The sequence below is a fragment of the Chlorocebus sabaeus genome, chromosome 1 (genome assembly GCF_047675955.1).
Source record: "Chlorocebus sabaeus isolate Y175 chromosome 1, mChlSab1.0.hap1, whole genome shotgun sequence".
In the NCBI taxonomy this organism is placed as follows: Eukaryota; Metazoa; Chordata; class Mammalia; order Primates; family Cercopithecidae; genus Chlorocebus; species Chlorocebus sabaeus.
In genome coordinates, this window is record NC_132904.1 from 125,672,182 (window position 1) to 125,684,204 (window position 12,023).

The 12,023-nt window shown below is 43.3% G+C and overlaps 1 protein-coding gene across 5 annotated transcripts in view; it reads right to left on the reverse strand.

Annotated features, from left to right (window-relative positions):
• Positions 1-12,023, reverse strand: part of PRDM10 (PR/SET domain 10) — a 99,488-nt gene that overhangs the window by 63,136 nt on the left and 24,329 nt on the right. Inside the window, exon 1 of one of the 5 annotated variants that reach the window (XM_073022274.1) lies at positions 436-7,357. The exons of the other annotated variants lie outside the window; for them this stretch is intronic. The gene's annotated coding sequence lies outside the window, so the exon portion shown is untranslated. Of the gene's footprint in view, positions 1-435; positions 7,358-12,023 lie in introns of those variants that run through there. 5 annotated transcript variants of the gene reach the window in all.

A 12,023-nucleotide genomic window follows, 5' to 3' on the forward strand; every position in this document is an offset into this window, starting at 1 on the left:
ATGGAGAAATGGGAATATCCTGCATCTTGTAGCTGAATTGGGGTGGTGGTTACATAAGGAATATGTGTGTCAAAAGCCATCAACCTATTAAGATATGTGAATTTTATTACATTTAAATTATACCCTAATAAAGTTGATTTTTTTAAGCATACCTTTCTCATACAGCAGTACTATTTAAAAATATATACAAAGATATTCAGGGTGAGTTTCATATGGTATATAATTATATCTCAACAAAGCCATTATTTAAAGAAACAAAAAGTATTAAGAAAGGAATAGGCTGGGTGCAGTGGTTCACACCTGTAATCCCAGCACTTTAGGAGGCCAAGGCCGACAGATTGCTTGAGGCCAGGAGGGCAAGACCAGCCTGGGCAACACAGTGAAACCCCATCTCTACAAAAAACACAAAAATTATCCAGGTGTGGTGGTGTGCACCTGTAGTCCCAGCTTCTCGGGAGTCTGAGGTGGAAGGATCACTTGAGCACGGGAGGCAGAGGTTTCAGTAAGCCCAGATCACGCCACTGTACTGCATGGGTGGCAGAGTGAGATTCTGTCTCAAAAAAAAAAAAAGGAAAGAAAGAAAGGAATAAATGTCACCAATCATCTAAAGATCTATAAGAAGAAAATGACAAAATTGTACAAAAGGACATAAAAGGCTCAGTAATTACAAAATCAGAGCCAGGCGTGGTAGGGCACGCCTGTGGTCCCAGCTACTCAAGAGGCTGAGGTGGAGGATCCCTTGAGCCCAGTTCAAGGCCAGCAACGGCAACACAGAGAGACCTTGCTTTAAAAAAAAAAAAAAAAAAAAAAAAGGAAGGAAGGAAGGAAGGAAGGAAGGAAGGAAGGAGGGAAGGAGGGAAGGAAGCAAGCCATAACATGTTCCATGTAGGAAGCTTTTTTTTAAAGTTGTTTATTCTGAAATAACTTCAGATATAAAAGTTGTCAAAATAGTACAAAGAATTCCTGTATTTCTTCACTCCAATTCCCTGGATGTTAACATTTTACCATGTTTACTTTATTATTTCCCCTTTCTCTTTCTTTCTCTCCCTTTTTTCACCTGAACCATTTCAGAGTAAGTTGCCAACACAATGCCCCTTTTCCCCTAAATTTCTAAGTGCCTAATTCTATTTTTCTTTTTTTCCCCGAGACGTAGTCTCGCTCTATCACCCAGGCTGGAGTGCAGTGGTGCGATCTCCACTCACTGCAAGCTCTGCCTCCCAGGTTCACACCATTCTCCTGCCTCAGCCTCCCGAGTAGCTGGGACTACAGGCGCCCGCCACCACGCCCGGCTAATTTTTTTTGTATTTTTAGTATAGACGGAGTTTCACCACGTCAGCCAGGATGGTCTCGATCTCCTGACCTTGTGATCTGCCCGCCTTGGCCTCCCAAAGGGCTGGGATTACAGGCATGAGCCACAGCACCAGGCCCTAAGTGCCTAATTCTTAAAAACAAGATTTTCTTATAACCACAGTACTATTATCGAAATGAGGATGTTAACACGGAAACAGTACTATTACCTAATTCACAGACCTTATTCAAATTTTGTCAACTCTAATGAACGTCCTTTAAAAAGAATACAACATTTTTTCTCCTGGCCTGGGATGCAATTCGGTATTGCACACAGCACACTCAGCTGTCCTGCCCTTCAGTCTCCTTCAATCCCAAACAGTTCCCTGCTCTTTCTTGGTCCGCCGTGACCTTGACATTTATGAAATGCACAGGTCATTTATTTTTCAGAATGCTCCTCAATTTAAGTTTGTCTGATATTTCTTCATGGTTAGATTCAGGATATGTATTTTTAGCAGAGACACCACAGAAGAGATGTGGTGTCCTTCCTATAGAGGAATTTGAGTTGTTTTGTTTCCTTCAGCTTGGCTCACTGATTGCACAAATGCTCAGGTGTGTACTATGCTAGGCACTGGGGTGCTACGGGGATCGGCAGGTACAGTCCATGCCCTCACAAAACCCACACAGCCCAGAGCATCTTTTTGTCTTTGTTTTCATGTCTAGAAAGGTATACTTTATTTCTTCTTTTTAAATTATATTTGTATCTCTTTTAATAGGTAGTAAATGCAGCTGGCTCAAAATTCAAAAGGCACAAAAAGGTATACAGCGGACAATCGCCCTACCTGGAATGCCCTAGCCATTCCTCAGAAGCAACCTATATTATCAATTTATTGTATTTTCTTCCAAAAATTATTTTGTGTACATACACACAAGCATATATATTCTCTCTCCCTCTCCAACCACAAATAGATGCATACTACGGATTCCATCAAGGTAGCATTTCTTCTATATCTCATTTGTCCCATGTAATATCATACCTTTCATATTGTTCCATATATATACAGATATTCCTCATTCTTCATTACAGTTGCATATTTTTAATCTTGCATTCATAAACGCTTAGGTTATTTCTAATATTTTGCCATTACATGTGACACTATGATGAGAACTTTGGACATACATTGCTTTACAATGTATCTTGCATTTTATGTGTTAGTATCCCACGTTTTGGAATCTCTGACGGAAGATACTAGCGAAGTTAAAGTGATTATCATATGTGAAATGGAGATGATTTTATTGTGAGGGTTAAATGATGTATGTAACAACTCTAGGCACAAAGTCTAGTACATAGTAGGTGATCAAATATATCAATTTTCATATTTCACAAATGAGTCATACAGAGCTTCAGAATTTTCAAAACATTTTATACTCTTTAAAAATCTAACAATTTGGCTGGGCAAGGTGGCTCACACCTATAATCCCAGCATTTTGGGAGGCCAAGGTGGGCAGATCATTTGAGGTCAGGAGTTCAAGACCAGCCTGGGCAACATGGTGAAACCCCATCTCTACTAAAAATACAAAAATTAGCTGGGCACGGTGGCGTGTGCCTGTAATCCCAGCTGCTCAGGAGGCTGAGGCAGGAGAATCACCTGAACCTGGGAGGCGGGTGTTGCAGTGAGCTGAGATTGAGCCACTGCACTCCAGCCTAGACAACAAGAGGGAGACTCTGTCTATAAATAAATAAATAAATAAATAAATCCAAATTACCTGCCCTGCATGGTTGCTATAAAAATTAACTACATGTTATGTATTTCACCGAATCTATAAAGCACATTCCCCCCATGTTTTAACATTTCTGGAATAGGTATCTACTTTACAATCAGTGGCATCTTGCAGTTACTGTCATCCAGGTGACAGTCAGGACATAGGGTCACTGCCCACTCATGTGTGATCTCACTTCGACTGAGTCATGTGCACTGCTGACATACTTAGCCTAACTGCCACTTTAAATGTCGTCAAAAAGATTACACGATAACTCGGTATGCAAACCGAAAGACACGGAAGCAGTAGCAGGGCACAAATTTTATTAGAGAAGCAAATATCCACCACTGGAAAAATGACCTTAATCACCGAGGCCCTTACAGAACCTGGCTATAAAAGATGGCCCATGTGGATGAAGCTGCATGATGTGTTGTTATTACTGAGATTCACAGGAAAAAAAAAATGGCCTGAGGTAAAGTGAGAAAACAGCAGGTTTAAAACTTGCAGAACAGGTAATAGATGCTTAGAGGAGATTCCTGGAGACAGTGGTGTGCCCTCTTTTAAAAAACGCCACATCACCAACGCTCTTGGTGGCACAGGGAATGATACTGTGTGGAAAACCACCCACATCGAGTACTCTGAGTCAACAAAGATTCTGAAGAATCAGACTCTTGGAGAAATTTTAGGAATATCTTAGTCAATCTATTTCTCTTTATATTTTCACTCTTTTGTATGCCGAAGAGTGAGATGATAAAAATCAATGTCTAAACAAATCTAGAAGAGCTCTTTCAATAAGTATATAATTAAAATACTAAATGACAGAAAGCACTGGTGAAGCCAGGCACGGTGGCTCATGCCTGTAATCCCAGCACTTTGGGAGGTCGAGGCGGGTGGATCACGAGGTCAGGAGTTCAAGACCAGCATGGCCAACATGGTAAAACCCTGTCTCTACTAAAAAAATACAAAAATTAGCTGGCATGGTGGCGTGAGCCTGTAATCCCAGCTACTTGGGAGGCTGAGGCAGAACTGCTTGAACCGGGGAGGCAGAGGTTGCGGTGAGCCAAGGTCATGCCACTGCACCCCAGCCTGGGTGACAGAGTGAGACTCCATCTCAAAAAACAAAAAAAAACAAACAAAAAAAAGCCACTTGTGTCAGAAGTACAGTTGGCAAGATTTTTTTCTTACTAATGTGTAAAATCACTGTGTATCTTACCATCAACATCTTAGACTCAATAAAATATGGCAATATTTGTGATCACATAACAATGATGAACACTGAAGAAAGGGTAGCAATTTTTTTCATGCTTGGTGAATGTCAAACACATTTTTTAGTACATGGCAAGCACTGGGGAGAAAAAGGTGAGCAGAAAACTCTGCTCCCAGAGAACTCACAATCTAGTTGGAGAGATGACATCCCACTTTGCAGCTCACCCCATGGCTACACTTGCAGGGTGAGAGTGACAGTGATGAAGAGTGAGGAGAAGTAGGAAGGAAGGATAAACCTCTACTTTTCCAACTAGTTCAGCGATAAGGCTGGGCAGGCACCAGACAATGGAGTATCCTAGTGTGCCAGCCTCCACCATCACCGCCCGCCTAGGAGCCCTGAGTTCCCATCGTGCCGTTCACCCCACAGCCCTACCCGCTCACCATCCACCAGCCTCCCCCGCCCCCAACATCACTGAGCCCTTCTCAGCTAAAGCCGACATCCGGAACTCCCAGGGACTTAGGATGCAGGAGCTCCTGTCTTCATCACCTGCACACAGAGATGGAGGAAGAGGCCCAGATTCACCTTCAAAGGTAGATGAGTATCTGGAATCCCAGGCTGAACTACAAATACAATTTCACTTAAAATGTTGTGACACACAGTGGTTCGGTTCCACAGCACTGTTGGTACATTATTAACCTCAAACACATTAAGAAGCAACAAAGGTTTCTGCACTGGCCTTGCACCTTAAATGCCAGACACGTCGTTATTGATAAGGAAAGCAGCGTACCACATTCCATCATTACTGATAAGGAAAGCAGCGTACCACATTCCAGACAACGCACTTACAAATACACTTTTCTGGCTCATTACGAACTAACAAGAACAAACTGTGGGCTTTCTCCCTGAAATCCAACTGTACACATGCCACGGAAAGAAGTTACGGGGAGACTGATGAGCCTGCAAGATGAACATAAAAACTATGAGGACAAAAATGGAGGAGGGTGAGTGCCAGTCTGGGGAGCGAGTTGTGGATGGGCCCAGGAAACAGCCCAGACAGACAGAGACCAGGTTCCACAGAAGAGATCAGGGGGTGGAGGCAGAATTTTTCTGTTGTTCTCTCTCTGATATTACCCTGAGCTCCTGCCACCCAACCCGCAATCCTACCCTCTCACTACCCACCAGCCTCATTCCTAACATCACTAAGCCCTTCTCAGCTAAAGCCAACATCCAGAACCCCCCAGGATGTAGGACTCGGGAGCCCAAATTAGCAACCTGCTGGGGGAAAATGTGGCAAAAATTAAGCAATATCTGCTGATGCAGTCATCAACACTGCAATATAGAAACACAGCAAAAGATGAGTGCAAAAAATCAAATCATAACAAAAAAATTAACATAGCAGCCAGCTCTGTGCTGCATGGCAGTGGGAAAACCTCAAGGCAGCAAAAAAGGCTGGGTAGGGTGTAAACAGCAGGTGCCAGGAGGATGGCAAGGTGCTGGGCACTCTGCTGCCACACACTCCCCCACTGCAGAGCTAGCAAAATCATGTGTTCAGACAGGACGGTTCCTCTAGTGGAAAAGGAGTGGCTGACCCAGAGACGCTGGACTGATAAACAAGCAATTGCTTATTTTTTAAAATTTAACATTTCACCTTTCTTTCAACGAATATGCACTAGCTATATGGTGATTTTTGCTGACCCAAGCATAAAAAGAGCATTCTTCAGAATATTTATATAGCAATTAGTCTCCATTAAAAGAAATGATACTTTGTTTAAGTGAGTTACCATAAATACTACAGGCCTTGGGCTGGATTTGTACATATTTGTGTTAGAGTTGTCTTTGGAATCAGACAGCCTAGCTTCAAAGCTTGGATTTGCCACTTGTAGCTTTTGGCAATTTGCTTAATCTCTCTGAGCTCCACCTTCTTCATATATAAGGATAAAGAACTAAGAATATTGGATATTTAATGAATAGGAAGGCCTGGCACAGTGACTCATGCCTATAATCCCGGCACTTTGGGAGGTCAAGGTGGGCAGATTACTTGAGGTCAGGAGTTCGAGACCAGCCTGGCCAACATAGTGAAACCCTATCTCTACTAAAAATACAAAAAAAAAAAAAAAAATTAGCCAGGCATGGTGGTGCGTGCCTGTAATCCCAGCTACTCGGCAGGCTGAGACACAAGAATCACTTGAACCCGGGAGGCAGAGGTTGCAGTGAGCTGAGATTGTGCCACCACACTTCAGCCTGGGTGACAGATTGAGACCCTGTCTCAAAAAACAAAAACAAAACACAAATAGAAAACAATGGTAAATTGTGCGTAACACAAAACACCTGTATGTCAAGAAACAGAAAACACACCCTTCTAAACTCATACTTAAGATCAGATTCCACTTGGTAACTAAAAAAATAAGTGATTTCACTCTGTGTATAGAGAAAACACATCTTCTTTAAGATATTGAGTTATAAAAAGGGGGAAGAAAGATAATAGGAAATCATATTCTATGGTGTAGAATAACAGAACTAATTTCAGAATTAGAAGAGAAATTCTAGGCCCACAGTTCTGAAATATGTTCAGGTGACAGGGACCCTGAAGACATAGCACCATGAAATATTAATAGCTGACATGTACAGCATTTGTTATGAACCAGGCACGTTCCCTAAAAAGGAAGGGAATTCTGGTACATGCTTCAACAGGGAGGAATCTTGACGACATTACACTAACCACACATATTGGTTCATTTAATCCTCACAATAACTTACGAAGTAGGTACATTATATCTCTACTTTACAGGTGATGGATGGAGACAGAGAGAGGCGAAGTGACTTGCCCAGGGTAACAGAGCTAGGAAGCAGTGGAGCTACGATGCAACCTGGGCATGAGGCTGCCTAGCCCACATGCTCAGCTACAATTCTACACTGCTTCTCATCCCACAAACTAAGAACACTGGACCTGCATGATGATTCCAGTATAAATGACTCCACTAATGAGCCATGTAACAATCATATCCAGCCTCCCTTTACTTTTTTTTTTTTTTTTTTTTTTTTTTGATATGGAGTTTCGCTCTTATTGCCCAGGCTAGAGTGCAGTAGCGCAATCTCAGCTCACTGCAACCTCTGCCTTTTGGGTTAAAGTGACTCTCCTGCCTCAGCTTCCTGTGTAGCTGGGATTACAGGTGTCCACCACCACGGCTGGCTAATTTTTTGTATTTTTAGTAGAGACAGGGTTTCACCATGTTGGCCAGGCTGGTCTCGAACTCCTGACCTCAGGTGATCCACTTGCCTTGGCCTCCCAAAGTGCTGGGATTACAGGCATGAATCACTGCACCCAGCCTACTTTACTATTATCATTTTTTGAAGTGTTAAATGAAGGAAGATTAGGTATTCCCAAGTTTTCCACCAACTTTTTTGCCACTTGTTCGCTTGTCACATCCTAATGCTGGCTAAAATGACTGGCAACAAAGAGTTAACAACATTTTGTGAGACTGAAAAATCAAAATTAAACAAATACTATCCTTGATTTCTACTAAATGAAAGACACCTCTGTCCAGCTCTAGAACACTAGTGTTTTAGGGAGGATAGTTTGAGGACAGATCTTCTAGAACAACTTCCATTTTACAGAATCATGTCAAGTCCAGAGCAAGTCAATGGCAACACCAGAATCAGAGGCTGAGACTTCCAACACTCTTAGCCCTAGGTCACACTGTGGCCACAGGACTGACCATGGAAAGGATTTAGAGGAGTCTTCAACGAGAGATTCCTGATTCCGCAGGACACTGTTTATCTTAGCTTTGTCTTTGTTTCTTTAAGACTGTGGCCCTTGACTGCCCGCTTAGAGAAACAGTCTTGCGCTCTGTAGCCCAAGTCAAGGAAAAGTGTTTTACCAGCCATCACAATAGTCCAGCAAAGTCAGCAAGCTCTGCTTAAGAGCTAGTGAGATTCGAGAGGGCAGTGATCTGGACAGAAAACTCGTGCCAGGCCTCTGAAGGGTGGTCTCCTGGCAAGAGACGAGCCCTGCCTCCTTGTTACAAAAATGTTTTTCACTTTTTTAGTGCCTTTCTCTTTCTTCCTTTATTTCTATTTTTCTTTCTTTTTGTCTAAGATAAAAGTTCTGGGATACAAATTAGCTCATTACAAAATACCCACTTTGAAAATGTTAGAATAATCCTATGAGATTATAAAAGCTCTGCGTAACAACCATACATCAAAGAAAAGCTTGATGCAGAGTAATGAAGGAGAAAAGCAGTGTCACAGGAAGGCCCAAATTAGCAACCTGCTAGGGTAAAAAGTGGTAAAAAATTAAAAAATTAAGTAATGTCTGTTCTATGCAAATGTTCAAGGTCTGTGAACCGAAAATAGTGAATTAAGCTAGGTGGCAATGAATGAGGTAAGAAAACCAATGAGGTAAGAGGCACCAAGCTAGAACCTTCCCAGCAAGAACAGGCACAAGACAAAAGACAACTTCAATATAGGTTAAATTCCAAATGCACATTTTAATTTATTTGATGGCATTTTGAATGTATACTCCCTTTAAAACTATGTTACACACCATCTTTTGATTCCCAGAATAATAGAAAAGCATATTAACTTATAATTAAGTTGAAATAAATTAAGCTGAAATAAAATAAAAATTTAAGCAATCATCTGTTACAATGTCGGTGATTTAAAAAAGCAAGGAAACAAAACTAAATGTATATAGACAAACCAGTTACCTCTTTGTGAAATAAGCTCATCAAAGTTATCTTTTCAGCTCTATAATTGATGAAATGATTTTTTTAAAAATCATGGTACTGGAAGAAACAGAAGACTAAACAGTGTAAGATAAAACACCGATAAGACTCTTACGTAGGTATAAAGATGAGACTTGTATCCAGAAGACATGCATCCAAAATTCTAAACATTTTGGAGCTAGGTGGGACAAGAACTCACTATGTTTGATTTGACTTTGAACTACAACATTCCTCCGCCTTGAGCCCAGCACAAGGCATTCCGGCATCCCGCATTCCCAGCACGCTCAGCAGTGCAGAGTGGAGGGGCCAGGCACCCACTGGAGCCACCCAGCCCGGCTTCCAGCCCCGCCTCCAGCTCACCAGCAGCTGATCTGGTACAAATTGCCCAGCCTCTCTGTGACTCAACTCTATCACCTGTAACATGGAGACAAGAACAGTATCACCCTCACAGAGGTGTAAACAGGACTCAATGATATAATATTTGCAAAGTGCTGAGAACAGAGGCTACACTATGGTAAGCACTTATATATGTTACATGAAAGAAATAATGACCAGGGTCATTTCTGAGACACAAATTTTAAATGGCAGAGCAAGAAGAAACTAACTAGGGGAAAGAAAGGAATATAAAAGGCAAGAGAAGAAAAGAGAGGAAAGTGATGGAAAAACAGAAGGAAAAGAGAGTATTCCAGAAGAGAGCATTTAGAGGAAATGACACGAGAGGACAAGAGGAATAAATGGAGTGGGAGTGGTGAGGAGTCTAAGAACGAAAGAACTGGATAAACAGTAAACAGAATAAGTAGAAGGTGAGGGGGAGGGAAACAGAAAAACTAAAGAAAAGAGAAAACATGAATCAGATTGTTCTGAGCTAACTAGATAGGAATTAGAAGTGAGAGTGGAACAGTCTAAAAGATCACTCCCATGAGAAAGATCTCCTGGGTTGAAATCCACTCCACAGTTACATCTGAGGACAAGGATGTGGGGACACTTGCTGAGCGCGCACCATTCTCAGATGCCTGAAGACACGAACGGCACCTCAATAAAGTGCCCAGTATGCTGCTCTTAATGCCAACAGAGCCCATCCATTGAGGAATGGGTCAACAAAATGTGGTCTGTACATATAGTGGAATATTATTCAGCCTTAAAAAGGCAGGGAATTCTGGCATATGCTTCAACAGGGAGGAACCTTGAGGACATTATGCAAAGTGAAATAAGCCAGACACAAAAGGCCAAGTATTGTATGGCTCCACTTATATGAGGTACCTGGAATAGGCAACTCCAGAGACACAACGTAGAGAGTGGTTACTAGGGGCTTGGGTAGGGAACAGGGAGTTATTGTTCAATGGGGATGGAGTTTCCTTGGGGTGAAAGACTTCGGAAAACGGATGATGGTGATGGTTGCCCAACAATGTGAATGTACTTAATGCCACTAATTTTACACGTAGGCCTATAATCCCAGTACTTTGGGAGGCCAAGGTGGGTGAATCACCTGAGGTCAGGAGTTTGAGACCAGCCTGGCCAACACAGTGAAACCTTGACTCTACTAAAAATACAAAAGTTAGCCAGGTGGGCACCTGTAGTCCCAACTACTCGGGAGGCTGAGGCAGGAGAATTGCTTAAACCTGGGGAGGTGGAGGTTGTAGTGAGCTAGGATCGCGCCATTGCACTCCAGCCTGGGTAACAGGAGCGAATCTCCATCTCAAAACACAAAAAACAAAACAAATTTTACACCTAAAAGTGGTTAAATGGTAAATTTCACTTTATGTATACATTTTACTGCTATAAAAAATGTAAATAAAAACTGCTGGAGATGGCCCTGGTAGTAATCACCATCCCACTGCCCCATGGTGGGAATGGGACTTCACTTCACCTTTCCCATCATTTTTTTTTTTTTTTTGAGACGGAGTCTCGCTCTGTCGCCCAGGCTGGAGTGCAGTGGCCGGATCTCAGCTTACTGCAAGCTCCGCCTCTCGGGTTTACGCCATTCTCCTGCCTCAGCCTCCCGAGTAGCTGGGACTACAGGCGCCCGCCACCTCGCCCGGCTAGTTTTTTGTATTTTTTTAATAAAGACAGGGTTTCACCATATTAGCCAGGATGGTCTCGAGCTCCTGACCTCATGATCCGCCCGTCTCGGCCTCCCAAAGTGCTGGGATTACAGGCTTGAGCCACTGCGCCCGGCCCACCTTTCCCATCATGACAGTGAATAAACCCTTACCACCCCAGGGCCACTACTGCCCACATTCAAGGCAAACCCTGCCTCCCACTGGCCCTTCCTCTGCCCAGCCACACTGACACCATTCCCTTCCTGCCACCACTGCAATCTCTCCCAGCTCAGGTCAGCGGAGCTGGTCTCCAACCTACACCCTCTGGAATTGCTGCGAGCCAGTCACTGCTCCTGGAACAGGGTGGCTACACCAAGTGCCTTCCAAGGTGCCTGGCACATAGGAGGTAAACAATCAATAGCAGTGACTGCTGTTGTTGCCAATGTGCTATCAAACCCCAGTCTCACTATCCCGCTTCCTAAGCTGGTGTATTTAGTTGTACTAGAGGTGGGGTCATGGGGAAAAGGCAGTGATATTCGGTCTCCTACAGTACCTCATCCACGCATGGTATGTCTAAGGTTTTTCAGGGTGAAGGGAAGCAGGGCAACTAGAGGGTTACCTGGAAGGTCCTGTCCAGTTCACACATGGGTCCCTTCCTGTTCAAGGCCTGATCAGCACAGACCATCCTGTGGACCTATTCCAGCTGCTCCTCTTTTTCCCCACCCCCTGGTTTCCTAAGCCATAAACCTAGAGGCTCCGTTCTAGGTTTACTTCTTGGATCTCTGACCCCTGATTCACCTTGGGTGTCGCTCCATGCTTTTTATACAAGATTTGTGAAACTCCGTACCCCACTGGCCAACTAGAACCCACCATCAAGCAAAGGCTGTTGCCCTGGCACTGTGCCCCCAAGCATGGCCAAGGGGAAGAGAGTGGGTACAGGACCATCCGAGAGATGGGATGTGAGGACAGCCAGCATGAACTGAGTGCTCACCGTGTGCTAGGCCC